Genomic DNA, 14,778 nt, shown 5'->3' with positions numbered 1-14,778 from the left:
CTTCACAGAGCCACAAAGACAAAACCAGCACTTGCTTGCAGCAACGGGTTCTAACAGGGTGGTGCTTTTGTCGCCTGCGTTGGTGGTATAGTGGTGAGCATAGCTGCCTTCCAAGCAGTTTACCTGGGTTCGATTCCCAGCCAACGCATACCCTTTAACCAGCAGGTGCCAAGGGAACAAAAAGTAGCTTGCAACTCCTTTCATATTGCTCGCTGCAACATAATTCCACCATCTCAGCCAGGAAGGTCTGAAGCTGGGCATGTGCAGCATTGGTTGTTCAGTGGTAGAATCCAGCCAAACAGGAGCTGTACACAGGGACAGTGGCCATTCTTCCAATCTCATGGAAAGGCCCTTGTTCTACTTAATGTCACCAAGACCAAACAGTGTTACCTTCAAGGAATGTGCCACGTGCAGTTTGAGAAGACTCAAAAAGAAAATCAGATGCAGACTAGTCACTCTTCCATGCCATGCGCTTAGCGGAAAAAACAATGCCGTCTCCCCGTCGGGGAATCGAACCCCGGTCTTCCGCGTGACAGGCGGAGATACTGTCCACTATACTAACGAGGACGAGCAAAAGGGGCATCGATTAGGCATACCTCCCTGAAACTCTCACCACTTGAGGTGAACAGAAAGGCCACCTGCAGCAAAGATGTTTCTGCCCGGTTTCGAACCGGGGACCTTTCGCGTGTTAGGCGAACGTGATGACCACTACACTACAGAAACTAACTGAGTGGGGCACTTCCTGGCTGTGGCTTTGTGTCTGGAATAAACTGAAATTCAAAAACTAGATGAAGGAAGAATGTTGTCATGCGAAGCATAAAAAGTCTCAGACCACTACACTACAGAAACTGAGTCGGGCACCTCCTGGCTGCAGCTTAGTGTCTGGATTAAAAAGGGACTCAAAACAAACATATGGGCAGAAAGTTATCAAGCGATGCATAAAGGGTAAGCATTGTTTCTGCCCGGTTTCGAACCGGGGACCTTTCGCATGTGAGGCGAACGTGATGACCACTACACTACAGAAACTGCATGCCTCTGCTCAGTGCCATTTGTGTTGCAGCACTCATCAGAGGCTTCACTCATCCAAAGAACTGGCTCAATTCTACTGACTAAGTCATGGGCCATGGGCTTACCAACAACAAAAAGCTAAAGCTGCAAACACGTGTCTGTGTGCCTTTAAAGCAGAGAAAGCAAAAGTAGCACTTGCAGCAACACAAAAGTATGGCATCAAAGTGTGAAGCCAGGCAAACGGCACAAGACACAAGCACCCAGTCCCTACAGCTAAGCACAAACTGCAGCTTCCACAAGCAGCCTTTGCTTTATGCTAAATGGCCAAACTGGCTCAGTAACATAAGCCTCCCACTCCAAACTAATTCAGTACAACAAGTGAGAAAGATCTCAGTCATGGTCAATGAAACTTTGAAATGAAACTTACAGATGAGAGAGCAGATTTGCAGAAAGGCACCCAGGTGTTCTCCTGCTTCCACAGGGCTATGAGAGTCTCCTTGCATCCCTGGAAACTTTGCAATGTGCAGCAGAAGGAGTCCAAGCAGTATTCCACTAAAATGAACCTGGGTCTTGCTGGGAGCCTCCACTCATCCACAGGACTTGATCACTTCTACTGGTCCCTTCCCTTTCCAGAAATTCAAAAGCTCTTTGTCTGAATCCCAGCTGTGACATCAGCAAACTCACCGTGCAGCCATTGGAGGAAAGGGGTGTGAAAGCTCTCTGCTAGTCTTGATAGACCAATAATGTGGTGGCACACAGCTGGGGTGATGGTGAAAGCTGTTGTGCAGTTGTTCTCTTTGTTGATGTGATGCAGAGAGATCAGCTGACTGCTAAAAGACCTCCTAGCACAATTACTCACCAAAGAACAAGTCTTGGAGACCAACTCCCCTTCACAGAGCCACAAAGACAAAACCAGCACTTGCTTGCAGCAACGGGTTCTAACAGGGTGGTGCTTTTGTCGCCTGCGTTGGTGGTATAGTGGTGAGCATAGCTGCCTTCCAAGCAGTTGACCTGGGTTTGATTCCCGGCCAACGCATACCCTTTAACCAGCAGGTGCCAAGGGAACAAAAAGTAGCTTGCAACTCCTTTCATATTGCTCGCTGCAACATAATTCCACCATCTCAGCCAGGAAGGTCTGAAGCTGGGCATGTGCAGCATTGGTTGTTCAGTGGTAGAATCCAGCCAAACAGGAGCTGTACACAGGGACAGTGGCCATTCTTCCAATCTCATGGAAAGGCCCTTGTTCTACTTAATGTCACCAAGACCAAACAGTGTTACCTTCAAGGAATGTGCCACGTGCAGTTTGAGAAGACTCAAAAAGAAAATCAGATGCAGACTAGTCACTCTTCCATGCCATGTGCTTAGTGGAAAAAACAATGCCGTCTCCCCGTCGGGGAATCGAACCCCGGTCTTCCGCGTGACAGGCGGAGATACTGTCCACTATACTAACGAGGACGAGCAAAAGGGGCATCGATTAGGCATACCTCCCTGAAACTCTCACCACTTGAGGTGAACAGAAAGGCCACCTGCAGCAAAGATGTTTCTGCCCGGTTTCGAACCGGGGACCTTTCGCGTGTTAGGCGAACGTGATGACCACTACACTACAGAAACTAACTGAGTGGGGCACTTCCTGGCTGTGGCTTTGTGTCTGGAATAAACTGAAATTCAAAAACTAGATGAAGGAAGAATGTTGTCATGCGAAGCATAAAAAGTCTCAGCTGCTTCTGCCCGGTTTCGAACCGGGGACCTTTCGCGTGTAAAGCGACCGTGATGACCACTACACTACAGAAACTGAGTCTGGCACCTCCTGGCTGCAGCTTAGTGTCTGGATTAAAAAGGGACTCAAAACAAACATATGGGCAGAAAGTTATCAAGCGATGCATAAAGGGTAAGCATTGTTTCTGCCCGGTTTCGAACCGGGGACCTTTCGCGTGTGAGGCGAACGTGATGACCACTACACTACAGAAACTGCATGCCTCTGCTCAGTGCCACTTGTGTTGCAGCACTCATCAGAGGCTTCACTCATCCAAAGAACTGGCTCAATTCTACTGACTAAGTCATGGGCCATGGGCTTACCAACAACAAAAAGCTAAAGCAGCAAACACGTGTCTGTGTGCCTTTAAAGCAGAGAAAGCAAAAGTAGCACTTGCAGCAACACAAAAGCATGGCATCAAAGTGTGAAGCCAGGCAAACGGCACAAGACACAAGCACCCAGTCCCTACAGCTAAGCACAAACTGCAGCTTCCACAAGCAGCCTTTGCTTTATGCTAAATGGCCAAACTGGCTCAGTAACATAAGCCTCCCACTCCAAACTAATTCAGTACAACAAGTGAGAAAGATCTCAGTCATGGTCAATGAAACTTTGAAATGAAACTTACAGATGAGAGAGCAGATTTGCAGAAAGGCACCCAGGTGTTCTCCTGCTTCCACAGGGCTATGAGAGTCTCCTTGCATCCCTGGAAACTTTGCAATGTGCAGCAGAAGGAGTCCAAGCAGTATTCCACTAAAATGAACCTGGGTCTTGCTGGGAGCCTCCACTCATCCACAGGACTTGATCACTTCTACTGGTCCCCTCACTTTCCAGAAATTCAAAAGCTCTTTGTCTGAATCCCAGCTGTGACATCAGCAAACTCACCGTGCAGCCATTGGAGGAAAGGGGTGTGAAAGCTCTCTGCTAGTCCTGATAGACCAATAATGTGGTGGCACACAGCTGTGGTGATGGTGAAAGCTGTTGTGCAGTTGTTCTCTTTGTTGATGTGATGCAGAGAGATCAGCTGACTGCTAAAAGACCTCCTAGCACAATTACTCACTAAAGAACAAGTCTTGGAGACCAACTAACTCCCCTTCACAGAGCCACAAAGACAAAACCAGCACTTGCTTGCAGCAACGGGTTCTAACAGGGTGGTGCTTTTGTCGCCTGCGTTGGTGGTATAGTGGTGAGCATAGCTGCCTTCCAAGCAGTTTACCTGGGTTCGATTCCCGGCCAACGCATACCCTTTAACCAGCAGGTGCCAAGGGAACAAAAAGTAGCTTGCAACTCCTTTCATATTGCTCGCTGCAACATAATTCCACCATCTCAGCCAGGAAGGTCTGAAGCTGGGCATGTGCAGCATTGGTTGTTCAGTGGTAGAATCCAGCCAAACAGGAGCTGTACACAGGGACAGTGGCCATTCTTCCAATCTCATGGAAAGGCCCTTGTTCTACTTAATGTCACCAAGACCAAACAGTGTTACCTTCAAGGAATGTGCCACGTGCAGTTTGAGAAGACTCAAAAAGAAAATCAGATGCAGACTAGTCACTCTTCCATGCCATGCGCTTAGCGGAAAAAACAATGCCGTCTCCCCGTCGGGGAATCGAACCCCGGTCTTCCGCGTGACAGGCGGAGATACTGTCCACTATACTAACGAGGACGAGCAAAAGGGGCATCGATTAGGCATACCTCCCTGAAACTCTCACCACTTGAGGTGAACAGAAAGGCCACCTGCAGCAAAGATGTTTCTGCCCGGTTTCGAACCGGGGACCTTTCGCGTGTTAGGCGAACGTGATGACCACTACACTACAGAAACTAACTGAGTGGGGCACTTCCTGGCTGTGGCTTTGTGTCTGGAATAAACTGAAATTCAAAAACTAGATGAAGGAAGAATGTTGTCATGCGAAGCATAAAAAGTCTCAGACCACTACACTACAGAAACTGAGTCGGGCACCTCCTGGCTGCAGCTTAGTGTCTGGATTAAAAAGGGACTCAAAACAAACATATGGGCAGAAAGTTATCAAGCGATGCATAAAGGGTAAGCATTGTTTCTGCCCGGTTTCGAACCGGGGACCTTTCGCATGTGAGGCGAACGTGATGACCACTACACTACAGAAACTGCATGCCTCTGCTCAGTGCCATTTGTGTTGCAGCACTCATCAGAGGCTTCACTCATCCAAAGAACTGGCTCAATTCTACTGACTAAGTCATGGGCCATGGGCTTACCAACAACAAAAAGCTAAAGCTGCAAACACGTGTCTGTGTGCCTTTAAAGCAGAGAAAGCAAAAGTAGCACTTGCAGCAACACAAAAGTATGGCATCAAAGTGTGAAGCCAGGCAAACGGCACAAGACACAAGCACCCAGTCCCTACAGCTAAGCACAAACTGCAGCTTCCACAAGCAGCCTTTGCTTTATGCTAAATGGCCAAACTGGCTCAGTAACATAAGCCTCCCACTCCAAACTAATTCAGTACAACAAGTGAGAAAGATCTCAGTCATGGTCAATGAAACTTTGAAATGAAACTTACAGATGAGAGAGCAGATTTGCAGAAAGGCACCCAGGTGTTCTCCTGCTTCCACAGGGCTATGAGAGTCTCCTTGCATCCCTGGAAACTTTGCAATGTGCAGCAGAAGGAGTCCAAGCAGTATTCCACTAAAATGAACCTGGGTCTTGCTGGGAGCCTCCACTCATCCACAGGACTTGATCACTTCTACTGGTCCCTTCCCTTTCCAGAAATTCAAAAGCTCTTTGTCTGAATCCCAGCTGTGACATCAGCAAACTCACCGTGCAGCCATTGGAGGAAAGGGGTGTGAAAGCTCTCTGCTAGTCTTGATAGACCAATAATGTGGTGGCACACAGCTGGGGTGATGGTGAAAGCTGTTGTGCAGTTGTTCTCTTTGTTGATGTGATGCAGAGAGATCAGCTGACTGCTAAAAGACCTCCTAGCACAATTACTCACCAAAGAACAAGTCTTGGAGACCAACTCCCCTTCACAGAGCCACAAAGACAAAACCAGCACTTGCTTGCAGCAACGGGTTCTAACAGGGTGGTGCTTTTGTCGCCTGCGTTGGTGGTATAGTGGTGAGCATAGCTGCCTTCCAAGCAGTTGACCTGGGTTTGATTCCCGGCCAACGCATACCCTTTAACCAGCAGGTGCCAAGGGAACAAAAAGTAGCTTGCAACTCCTTTCATATTGCTCGCTGCAACATAATTCCACCATCTCAGCCAGGAAGGTCTGAAGCTGGGCATGTGCAGCATTGGTTGTTCAGTGGTAGAATCCAGCCAAACAGGAGCTGTACACAGGGACAGTGGCCATTCTTCCAATCTCATGGAAAGGCCCTTGTTCTACTTAATGTCACCAAGACCAAACAGTGTTACCTTCAAGGAATGTGCCACGTGCAGTTTGAGAAGACTCAAAAAGAAAATCAGATGCAGACTAGTCACTCTTCCATGCCATGTGCTTAGTGGAAAAAACAATGCCGTCTCCCCGTCGGGGAATCGAACCCCGGTCTTCCGCGTGACAGGCGGAGATACTGTCCACTATACTAACGAGGACGAGCAAAAGGGGCATCGATTAGGCATACCTCCCTGAAACTCTCACCACTTGAGGTGAACAGAAAGGCCACCTGCAGCAAAGATGTTTCTGCCCGGTTTCGAACCGGGGACCTTTCGCGTGTTAGGCGAACGTGATGACCACTACACTACAGAAACTAACTGAGTGGGGCACTTCCTGGCTGTGGCTTTGTGTCTGGAATAAACTGAAATTCAAAAACTAGATGAAGGAAGAATGTTGTCATGCGAAGCATAAAAAGTCTCAGCTGCTTCTGCCCGGTTTCGAACCGGGAACCTTTCGCGTGTAAAGCGAACGTGATGACCACTACACTACAGAAACTGAGTCGGGCACCTCCTGGCTGCAGCTTAGTGTCTGGATTAAAAAGGGACTCAAAACACACATATGGGCAGAAAGTTATCAAGCGATGCATAAAGGGTAAGCATTGTTTCTGCCCGGTTTCGAACCGGGGACCTTTCGCGTGTGAGGCGAACGTGATGACCACTACACTACAGAAACTGCATGCCTCTGCTCAGTGCCATTTGTGTTGCAGCACTCATCAGAGGCTTCACTCATCCAAAGAACTGGCTCAATTCTACTGACTAAGTCATGGGCCATGGGCTTACCAACAACAAAAAGCTAAAGCTGCAAACACGTGTCTGTGTGCCTTTAAAGCAGAGAAAGCAAAAGTAGCACTTGCAGCAACACAAAAGCATGGCATCAAAGTGTGAAGCCAGGCAAACGGCACAAGACACAAGCACCCAGTCCCTACAGCTAAGCACAAACTGCAGCTTCCACAAGCAGCCTTTGCTTTATGCTAAATGGCCAAACTGGCTCAGTAACATAAGCCTCCCACTCCAAACTAATTCAGTACAACAAGTGAGAAAGATCTCAGTCATGGTCAATGAAACTTTGAAATGAAACTTACAGATGAGAGAGCAGATTTGCAGAAAGGCACCCAGGTGTTCTCCTGCTTCCACAGGGCTATGAGAGTCTCCTTGCATCCCTGGAAACTTTGCAATGTGCAGCAGAAGGAGTCCAAGCAGTATTCCACTAAAATGAACCTGGGTCTTGCTGGGAGCCTCCACTCATCCACAGGACTTGATCACTTCTACTGGTCCCTTCCCTTTCCAGAAATTCAAAAGCTCTTTGTCTGAATCCCAGCTGTGACATCAGCAAACTCACCGTGCAGCCATTGGAGGAAAGGGGTGTGAAAGCTCTCTGCTAGTCCTGATAGACCAATAATGTGGTGGCACACAGCTGTGGTGACGGTGAAAGCTGTTGTGCAGTTGTTCTCTTTGTTGATGTGATGCAGAGAGATCAGCTGACTGCTAAAAGACCTCCTAGCACAATTACTCACCAAAGAACAAGTCTTGGAGACCAACTCCCCTTCACAGAGCCACAAAGACAAAACCAGCACTTGCTTGCAGCAACGGGTTCTAACAGGGTGGTGCTTTTGTCGCCTGCGTTGGTGGTATAGTGGTGAGCATAGCTGCCTTCCAAGCAGTTGACCCGGGTTCGATTCCCGGCCAACGCATACCCTTTAACCAGCAGGTGCCAAGGGAACAAAAAGTAGCTTGCAACTCCTTTCATATTGCTCGCTGCAACATAATTCCACCATCTCAGCCAGGAAGGTCTGAAGCTGGGCATGTGCAGCATTGGTTGTTCAGTGGTAGAATCCAGCCAAACAGGAGCTGTACACAGGGACAGTGGCCATTCTTCCAATCTCATGGAAAGGCCCTTGTTTTACTTAATGTCACCAAGACCAAACAGTGTTACCTTCAAGAAATGTGCCACGTGCAGTTTGAGAAGACTCAAAAAGAAAATCAGATGCAGACTAGTCACTCTTCCATGCCATGCGCTTAGCGGCAAAAAAAATGCCGTCTCCCCGTCGGGGAATCGAACCCCGGTCTTCCGCGTGACAGGCGGAGATACTGTCCACTATACTAACGAGGACGAGCAAAAGGGGCATCGATTAGGCATACCTCCCTGAAACTCTCACCACTTGAGGTGAACAGAAAGGCCACCTGCAGCAAAGATGTTTCTGCCCGGTTTCGAACCGGGGACCTTTCGCGTGTTAGGCGAACGTGATGACCACTACACTACAGAAACTAACTGAGTGGGGCACTTCCTGGCTGTGGCTTTGTGTCTGGAATAAACTGAAATTCAAAAACTAGATGAAGGAAGAATGTTGTCATGCGAAGCATAAAAAGTCTCAGCTGCTTCTGCCCGGTTTCGAACCGGGGACCTTTTGCGTGTAAAGCGAACGTGATGACCACTACACTACAGAAACTGAGTCGGGCACCTCCTGGCTGCAGCTTAGTGTCTGGATTAAAAAGGGACTCAAAACAAACATATGGGCAGAAAGTTATCAAGCGATGCATAAAGGGTAAGCATTGTTTCTGCCCGGTTTCGAACCGGGGACCTTTCGCGTGTGAGACGAACGTGATGACCACTACACTACAGAAACTGCATGCCTCTGCTCAGTGCCACTTGTGTTGCAGCACTCATCAGAGGCTTCACTCATCCAAAGAACTGGCTCAATTCTACTGACTAAGTCATGGGCCATGGGCTTACCAACAACAAAAAGCTAAAGCAGCAAACACGTGTCTGTGTGCCTTTAAAGCAGAGAAAGCAAAAGTAGCACTTGCAGCAACACAAAAGCATGGCATCAAAGTGTGAAGCCAGGCAAACGGCACAAGACACAAGCACCCAGTCCCTACAGCTAAGCACAAACTGCAGCTTCCACAAGCAGCCTTTGCTTTATGCTAAATGGCCAAACTGGCTCAGTAACATAAGCCTCCCACTCCAAACTAATTCAGTACAACAAGTGAGAAAGATCTCAGTCATGGTCAATGAAACTTTGAAATGAAACTTACAGATGAGAGAGCAGATTTGCAGAAAGGCACCCAGGTGTTCTCCTGCTTCCACAGGGCTATGAGAGTCTCCTTGCATCCCTGGAAACTTTGCAATGTGCAGCAGAAGGAGTCCAAGCAGTATTCCACTAAAATGAACCTGGGTCTTGCTGGGAGCCTCCACTCATCCACAGGACTTGATCACTTCTACTGGTCCCTTCCCTTTCCAGAAATTCAAAAGCTCTTTGTCTGAATCCCAGCTGTGACATCAGCAAACTCACCGTGCAGCCATTGGAGGAAAGGGGTGTGAAAGCTCTCTGCTAGTCCTGATAGACCAATAATGTGGTGGCACACAGCTGTGGTGATGGTGAAAGCTGTTGTGCAGTTGTTCTCTTTGTTGATGTGATGCAGAGAGATCAGCTGACTGCTAAAAGACCTCCTAGCACAATTACTCACCAAAGAACAAGTCTTGGAGACCAACTCCCCTTCACAGAGCCACAAAGACAAAACCAGCACTTGCTTGCAGCAACGGGTTCTAACAGGGTGGTGCTTTTGTCGCCTGCGTTGGTGGTATAGTGGTGAGCATAGCTGCCTTCCAAGCAGTTGACCTGGGTTCGATTCCCAGCCAACGCATAACCTTTAACCAGCAGGTGCCAAGGAAACAAAAAGTATCTTGCAACTCCTTTCATATTGCTCGCTGCAACATAATTCCACCATCTCAGCCAGGAAGGTCTGAAGCTGGGCATGTGCAGCATTGGTTGTTCAGTGGTAGAATCCAGCCAAACAGGAGCTGTACACAGGGACAGTGGCCATTCTTCCAATCTCATGGAAAGGCCCTTGTTCTACTTAATGTCACCAAGACCAAACAGTGTTACCTTCAAGGAATGTGCCACGTGCAGTTTGAGAAGACTCAAAAAGAAAATCAGATGCAGACTAGTCACTCTTCCATGCCATGCGCTTAGCGGCAAAAACAATGCCGTCTCCCCGTCGGGGAATCGAACCCCGGTCTTCCGCGTGACAGGCGGAGATACTGTCCACTATACTAACGAGGACGAGCAAAAGGGGCATCGATTAGGCATACCTCCCTGAAACTCTCACCACTTGAGGTGAACAGAAAGGCCACCTGCAGCAAAGATGTTTCTGCCCGGTTTCGAACCGGGGACCTTTCGCGTGTTAGGCGAACGTGATGACCACTACACTACAGAAACTAACTGAGTGGGGCACTTCCTGGCTGTGGCTTTGTGTCTGGAATAAACTGAAATTCAAAAACTAGATGAAGGAAGAATGTTGTCATGCGAAGCATAAAAAGTCTCAGCTGCTTCTGCCCGGTTTCGAACCGGGGACCTTTCGCGTGTAAAGCGAACGTGATGACCACTACACTACAGAAACTGAGTCGGGCACCTCCTGGCTGCAGCTTAGTGTCTGGATTAAAAAGGGACTCAAAACAAACATATGGGCAGAAAGTTATCAAGCGATGCATAAAGGGTAAGCATTGTTTCTGCCCGGTTTCGAACCGGGGACCTTTCGCGTGTGAGACGAACGTGATGACCACTACACTACAGAAACTGCATGCCTCTGCTCAGTGCCACTTGTGTTGCAGCACTCATCAGAGGCTTCACTCATCCAAAGAACTGGCTCAATTCTACTGACTAAGTCATGGGCCATGGGCTTACCAACAACAAAAAGCTAAAGCAGCAAACACGTGTCTGTGTGCCTTTAAAGCAGAGAAAGCAAAAGTAGCACTTGCAGCAACACAAAAGCATGGCATCAAAGTGTGAAGCCAGGCAAACGGCACAAGACACAAGCACCCAGTCCCTACAGCTAAGCACAAACTGCAGCCTCCACAAGCAGCCTTTGCTTTATGCTAAATGGCCAAACTGGCTCAGTAACATAAGCCTCCCACTCCAAACTAATTCAGTACAACAAGTGAGAAAGATCTCAGTCATGGTCAATGAAACTTTGAAATGAAACTTACAGATGAGAGAGCAGATTTGCAGAAAGGCACCCAGGTGTTCTCCTGCTTCCACAGGGCTATGAGAGTCTCCTTGCATCCCTGGAAACTTTGCAATGTGCAGCAGAAGGAGTCCAAGCAGTATTCCACTAAAATGAACCTGGGTCTTGCTGGGAGCCTCCACTCATCCACAGGACTTGATCACTTCTACTGGTCCCTTCCCTTTCCAGAAATTCAAAAGCTCTTTGTCTGAATCCCAGCTGTGACATCAGCAAACTCACCGTGCAGCCATTGGAGGAAAGGAGTGTGAAAGCTCTCTGCTAGTCCTGATAGACCAATAATGTGGTGGCACACAGCTGTGGTGATGGTGAAAGCTGTTGTGCAGTTGTTCTCTTTGTTGATGTGATGCAGAGAGATCAGCTGACTGCTAAAAGACCTCCTAGCACAATTACTCACCAAAGAACAAGTCTTGGAGACCAACTCCCCTTCACAGAGCCACAAAGACAAAACCAGCACTTGCTTGCAGCAACGGGTTCTAACAGGGTGGTGCTTTTGTCGCCTGCGTTGGTGGTATAGTGGTGAGCATAGCTGCCTTCCAAGCAGTTGACCTGGGTTCGATTCCCGGCCAACGCATACCCTTTAACCAGCAGGTGCCAAGGGAACAAAAAGTATCTTGCAACTCCTTTCATATTGCTCGCTGCAACATAATTCCACCATCTCAGCCAGGAAGGTCTGAAGCTGGGCATGTGCAGCATTGGTTGTTCAGTGGTAGAATCCAGCCAAACAGGAGCTGTACACAGGGACAGTGGCCATTCTTCCAATCTCATGGAAAGGCCCTTGTTCTACTTAATGTCACCAAGACCAAACAGTGTTACCTTCAAGGAATGTGCCACGTGCAGTTTGAGAAGACTCAAAAAGAAAATCAGATGCAGACTAGTCACTCTTCCATGCCATGCGCTTAGCGGCAAAAACAATGCCGTCTCCCCGTCGGGGAATCCAACCCCGGTCTTCCGCGTGACAGGCGGAGATACTGTCCACTATACTAACGAGGACGAGCAAAAGGGGCATCGATTAGGCATACCTCCCTGAAACTCTCACCACTTGAGGTGAACAGAAAGGCCACCTGCAGCAAAGATGTTTCTGCCCGGTTTCGAACCGGGGACCTTTCGCGTGTTAGGCGAACGTGATGACCACTACACTACAGAAACTAACTGAGTGGGGCACTTCCTGGCTGTGGCTTTGTGTCTGGAATAAACTGAAATTCAAAAACTAGATGAAGGAAGAATGTTGTCATGCGAAGCATAAAAAGTCTCAGCTGCTTCTGCCCGGTTTCGAACCGGGGACCTTTCGCGTGTAAAGCGAACGTGATGACCACTACACTACAGAAACTGAGTCGGGCACCTCCTGGCTGCAGCTTAGTGTCTGGATTAAAAAGGGACTCAAAACAAACATATGGGCAGAAAGTTATCAAGCGATGCATAAAGGGTAAGCATTGTTTCTGCCCGGTTTCGAACCGGGGACCTTTCGCGTGTGAGACGAACGTGATGACCACTACACTACAGAAACTGCATGCCTCTGCTCAGTGCCACTTGTGTTGCAGCACTCATCAGAGGCTTCACTCATCCAAAGAACTGGCTCAATTCTACTGACTAAGTCATGGGCCATGGGCTTACCAACAACAAAAAGCTAAAGCAGCAAACACGTGTCTGTGTGCCTTTAAAGCAGAGAAAGCAAAAGTAGCACTTGCAGCAACACAAAAGCATGGCATCAAAGTGTGAAGCCAGGCAAACGGCACAAGACACAAGCACCCAGTCCCTACAGCTAAGCACAAACTGCAGCTTCCACAAGCAGCCTTTGCTTTATGCTAAATGGCCAAACTGGCTCAGTAACATAAGCCTCCCACTCCAAACTAATTCAGTACAACAAGTGAGAAAGATCTCAGTCATGGTCAATGAAACTTTGAAATGAAACTTACAGATGAGAGAGCAGATTTGCAGAAAGGCACCCAGGTGTTCTCCTGCTTCCACAGGGCTATGAGAGTCTCCTTGCATCCCTGGAAACTTTGCAATGTGCAGCAGAAGGAGTCCAAGCAGTATTCCACTAAAATGAACCTGGGTCTTGCTGGGAGCCTCCACTCATCCACAGGACTTGATCACTTCTACTGGTCCCTTCCCTTTCCAGAAATTCAAAAGCTCTTTGTCTGAATCCCAGCTGTGACATCAGCAAACTCACCGTGCAGCCATTGGAGGAAAGGGGTGTGAAAGCTCTCTGCTAGTCCTGATAGACCAATAATGTGGTGGCACACAGCTGTGGTGACGGTGAAAGCTGTTGTGCAGTTGTTCTCTTTGTTGATGTGATGCAGAGAGATCAGCTGACTGCTAAAAGACCTCCTAGCACAATTACTCACCAAAGAACAAGTCTTGGAGACCAACTCCCCTTCACAGAGCCACAAAGACAAAACCAGCACTTGCTTGCAGCAACGGGTTCTAACAGGGTGGTGCTTTTGTCGCCTGCGTTGGTGGTATAGTGGTGAGCATAGCTGCCTTCCAAGCAGTTGACCCGGGTTCGATTCCCGGCCAACGCATACCCTTTAACCAGCAGGTGCCAAGGGAACAAAAAGTAGCTTGCAACTCCTTTCATATTGCTCGCTGCAACATAATTCCACCATCTCAGCCAGGAAGGTCTGAAGCTGGGCATGTGCAGCATTGGTTGTTCAGTGGTAGAATCCAGCCAAACAGGAGCTGTACACAGGGACAGTGGCCATTCTTCCAATCTCATGGAAAGGCCCTTGTTTTACTTAATGTCACCAAGACCAAACAGTGTTACCTTCAAGAAATGTGCCACGTGCAGTTTGAGAAGACTCAAAAAGAAAATCAGATGCAGACTAGTCACTCTTCCATGCCATGCGCTTAGCGGCAAAAAAAATGCCGTCTCCCCGTCGGGGAATCGAACCCCGGTCTTCCGCGTGACAGGCGGAGATACTGTCCACTATACTAACGAGGACGAGCAAAAGGGGCATCGATTAGGCATACCTCCCTGAAACTCTCACCACTTGAGGTGAACAGAAAGGCCACCTGCAGCAAAGATGTTTCTGCCCGGTTTCGAACCGGGGACCTTTCGCGTGTTAGGCGAACGTGATGACCACTACACTACAGAAACTAACTGAGTGGGGCACTTCCTGGCTGTGGCTTTGTGTCTGGAATAAACTGAAATTCAAAAACTAGATGAAGGAAGAATGTTGTCATGCGAAGCATAAAAAGTCTCAGCTGCTTCTGCCCGGTTTCGAACCGGGGACCTTTTGCGTGTAAAGCGAACGTGATGACCACTACACTACAGAAACTGAGTCGGGCACCTCCTGGCTGCAGCTTAGTGTCTGGATTAAAAAGGGACTCAAAACAAACATATGGGCAGAAAGTTATCAAGCGATGCATAAAGGGTAAGCATTGTTTCTGCCCGGTTTCGAACCGGGGACCTTTCGCGTGTGAGACGAACGTGATGACCACTACACTACAGAAACTGCATGCCTCTGCTCAGTGCCACTTGTGTTGCAGCACTCATCAGAGGCTTCACTCATCCAAAGAACTGGCTCAATTCTACTGACTAAGTCATGGGCCATGGGCTTACCAACAACAAAAAGCTAAAGCAGCAAACACGTGTCTGTGT

At 48.4% G+C, this 14,778-nt stretch overlaps 32 non-coding genes across 32 annotated transcripts; 8 read left to right on the top strand and 24 right to left on the bottom strand.

The window, feature by feature from the left end:
• The first annotated feature begins 76 nt into the window (after positions 1-76).
• On the top strand, positions 77-148 carry trnag-ucc (transfer RNA glycine (anticodon UCC)). The gene has a single exon. It is a non-coding gene; the product is annotated as a tRNA-Gly (tRNA).
• A 347-nt stretch (positions 149-495) lies between these two features.
• On the bottom strand, positions 496-567 carry trnad-guc (transfer RNA aspartic acid (anticodon GUC)). The gene has a single exon. It is a non-coding gene; the product is annotated as a tRNA-Asp (tRNA).
• Positions 568-650: 83 nt separating this feature from the next.
• trnav-aac (transfer RNA valine (anticodon AAC)) lies at positions 651-723 on the bottom strand. Its single transcript has one exon. It is a non-coding gene; the product is annotated as a tRNA-Val (tRNA).
• Positions 724-953: 230 nt separating this feature from the next.
• On the bottom strand, positions 954-1,026 carry trnav-cac (transfer RNA valine (anticodon CAC)). Its single transcript has one exon. It is a non-coding gene; the product is annotated as a tRNA-Val (tRNA).
• A 946-nt stretch (positions 1,027-1,972) lies between these two features.
• Positions 1,973-2,044, top strand: trnag-ucc (transfer RNA glycine (anticodon UCC)). The gene has a single exon. It is a non-coding gene; the product is annotated as a tRNA-Gly (tRNA).
• A 347-nt stretch (positions 2,045-2,391) lies between these two features.
• On the bottom strand, positions 2,392-2,463 carry trnad-guc (transfer RNA aspartic acid (anticodon GUC)). Its single transcript has one exon. It is a non-coding gene; the product is annotated as a tRNA-Asp (tRNA).
• Positions 2,464-2,546: 83 nt separating this feature from the next.
• On the bottom strand, positions 2,547-2,619 carry trnav-aac (transfer RNA valine (anticodon AAC)). The gene has a single exon. It is a non-coding gene; the product is annotated as a tRNA-Val (tRNA).
• A 285-nt stretch (positions 2,620-2,904) lies between these two features.
• On the bottom strand, positions 2,905-2,977 carry trnav-cac (transfer RNA valine (anticodon CAC)). The gene has a single exon. It is a non-coding gene; the product is annotated as a tRNA-Val (tRNA).
• Positions 2,978-3,927: 950 nt separating this feature from the next.
• Positions 3,928-3,999, top strand: trnag-ucc (transfer RNA glycine (anticodon UCC)). Its single transcript has one exon. It is a non-coding gene; the product is annotated as a tRNA-Gly (tRNA).
• Positions 4,000-4,346: 347 nt separating this feature from the next.
• Positions 4,347-4,418, bottom strand: trnad-guc (transfer RNA aspartic acid (anticodon GUC)). Its single transcript has one exon. It is a non-coding gene; the product is annotated as a tRNA-Asp (tRNA).
• Positions 4,419-4,501: 83 nt separating this feature from the next.
• On the bottom strand, positions 4,502-4,574 carry trnav-aac (transfer RNA valine (anticodon AAC)). The gene has a single exon. It is a non-coding gene; the product is annotated as a tRNA-Val (tRNA).
• Positions 4,575-4,804: 230 nt separating this feature from the next.
• On the bottom strand, positions 4,805-4,877 carry trnav-cac (transfer RNA valine (anticodon CAC)). The gene has a single exon. It is a non-coding gene; the product is annotated as a tRNA-Val (tRNA).
• Positions 4,878-5,823: 946 nt separating this feature from the next.
• On the top strand, positions 5,824-5,895 carry trnag-ucc (transfer RNA glycine (anticodon UCC)). Its single transcript has one exon. It is a non-coding gene; the product is annotated as a tRNA-Gly (tRNA).
• Positions 5,896-6,242: 347 nt separating this feature from the next.
• Positions 6,243-6,314, bottom strand: trnad-guc (transfer RNA aspartic acid (anticodon GUC)). The gene has a single exon. It is a non-coding gene; the product is annotated as a tRNA-Asp (tRNA).
• Positions 6,315-6,397: 83 nt separating this feature from the next.
• Positions 6,398-6,470, bottom strand: trnav-aac (transfer RNA valine (anticodon AAC)). The gene has a single exon. It is a non-coding gene; the product is annotated as a tRNA-Val (tRNA).
• A 108-nt stretch (positions 6,471-6,578) lies between these two features.
• trnav-uac (transfer RNA valine (anticodon UAC)) lies at positions 6,579-6,651 on the bottom strand. Its single transcript has one exon. It is a non-coding gene; the product is annotated as a tRNA-Val (tRNA).
• A 104-nt stretch (positions 6,652-6,755) lies between these two features.
• On the bottom strand, positions 6,756-6,828 carry trnav-cac (transfer RNA valine (anticodon CAC)). Its single transcript has one exon. It is a non-coding gene; the product is annotated as a tRNA-Val (tRNA).
• Positions 6,829-7,774: 946 nt separating this feature from the next.
• trnag-ucc (transfer RNA glycine (anticodon UCC)) lies at positions 7,775-7,846 on the top strand. Its single transcript has one exon. It is a non-coding gene; the product is annotated as a tRNA-Gly (tRNA).
• Positions 7,847-8,193: 347 nt separating this feature from the next.
• Positions 8,194-8,265, bottom strand: trnad-guc (transfer RNA aspartic acid (anticodon GUC)). The gene has a single exon. It is a non-coding gene; the product is annotated as a tRNA-Asp (tRNA).
• An 83-nt stretch (positions 8,266-8,348) lies between these two features.
• On the bottom strand, positions 8,349-8,421 carry trnav-aac (transfer RNA valine (anticodon AAC)). Its single transcript has one exon. It is a non-coding gene; the product is annotated as a tRNA-Val (tRNA).
• A 108-nt stretch (positions 8,422-8,529) lies between these two features.
• trnav-uac (transfer RNA valine (anticodon UAC)) lies at positions 8,530-8,602 on the bottom strand. Its single transcript has one exon. It is a non-coding gene; the product is annotated as a tRNA-Val (tRNA).
• Positions 8,603-9,725: 1,123 nt separating this feature from the next.
• Positions 9,726-9,797, top strand: trnag-ucc (transfer RNA glycine (anticodon UCC)). The gene has a single exon. It is a non-coding gene; the product is annotated as a tRNA-Gly (tRNA).
• Positions 9,798-10,144: 347 nt separating this feature from the next.
• On the bottom strand, positions 10,145-10,216 carry trnad-guc (transfer RNA aspartic acid (anticodon GUC)). Its single transcript has one exon. It is a non-coding gene; the product is annotated as a tRNA-Asp (tRNA).
• An 83-nt stretch (positions 10,217-10,299) lies between these two features.
• trnav-aac (transfer RNA valine (anticodon AAC)) lies at positions 10,300-10,372 on the bottom strand. The gene has a single exon. It is a non-coding gene; the product is annotated as a tRNA-Val (tRNA).
• Positions 10,373-10,480: 108 nt separating this feature from the next.
• On the bottom strand, positions 10,481-10,553 carry trnav-uac (transfer RNA valine (anticodon UAC)). Its single transcript has one exon. It is a non-coding gene; the product is annotated as a tRNA-Val (tRNA).
• Positions 10,554-11,676: 1,123 nt separating this feature from the next.
• On the top strand, positions 11,677-11,748 carry trnag-ucc (transfer RNA glycine (anticodon UCC)). The gene has a single exon. It is a non-coding gene; the product is annotated as a tRNA-Gly (tRNA).
• Positions 11,749-12,250: 502 nt separating this feature from the next.
• trnav-aac (transfer RNA valine (anticodon AAC)) lies at positions 12,251-12,323 on the bottom strand. The gene has a single exon. It is a non-coding gene; the product is annotated as a tRNA-Val (tRNA).
• Positions 12,324-12,431: 108 nt separating this feature from the next.
• Positions 12,432-12,504, bottom strand: trnav-uac (transfer RNA valine (anticodon UAC)). Its single transcript has one exon. It is a non-coding gene; the product is annotated as a tRNA-Val (tRNA).
• Positions 12,505-13,627: 1,123 nt separating this feature from the next.
• Positions 13,628-13,699, top strand: trnag-ucc (transfer RNA glycine (anticodon UCC)). The gene has a single exon. It is a non-coding gene; the product is annotated as a tRNA-Gly (tRNA).
• A 347-nt stretch (positions 13,700-14,046) lies between these two features.
• Positions 14,047-14,118, bottom strand: trnad-guc (transfer RNA aspartic acid (anticodon GUC)). Its single transcript has one exon. It is a non-coding gene; the product is annotated as a tRNA-Asp (tRNA).
• An 83-nt stretch (positions 14,119-14,201) lies between these two features.
• Positions 14,202-14,274, bottom strand: trnav-aac (transfer RNA valine (anticodon AAC)). The gene has a single exon. It is a non-coding gene; the product is annotated as a tRNA-Val (tRNA).
• Positions 14,275-14,382: 108 nt separating this feature from the next.
• Positions 14,383-14,455, bottom strand: trnav-uac (transfer RNA valine (anticodon UAC)). The gene has a single exon. It is a non-coding gene; the product is annotated as a tRNA-Val (tRNA).
• Between the last annotated feature and the right edge of the window lie 323 nt (positions 14,456-14,778).

The sequence above is a fragment of the Trichomycterus rosablanca genome, unplaced genomic scaffold (genome assembly GCF_030014385.1).
Source record: "Trichomycterus rosablanca isolate fTriRos1 unplaced genomic scaffold, fTriRos1.hap1 scaffold_95, whole genome shotgun sequence".
Classification (NCBI taxonomy): domain Eukaryota; kingdom Metazoa; phylum Chordata; class Actinopteri; order Siluriformes; family Trichomycteridae; genus Trichomycterus; species Trichomycterus rosablanca.
This window is presented reverse-complemented; position numbering and strand designations above follow the sequence as displayed.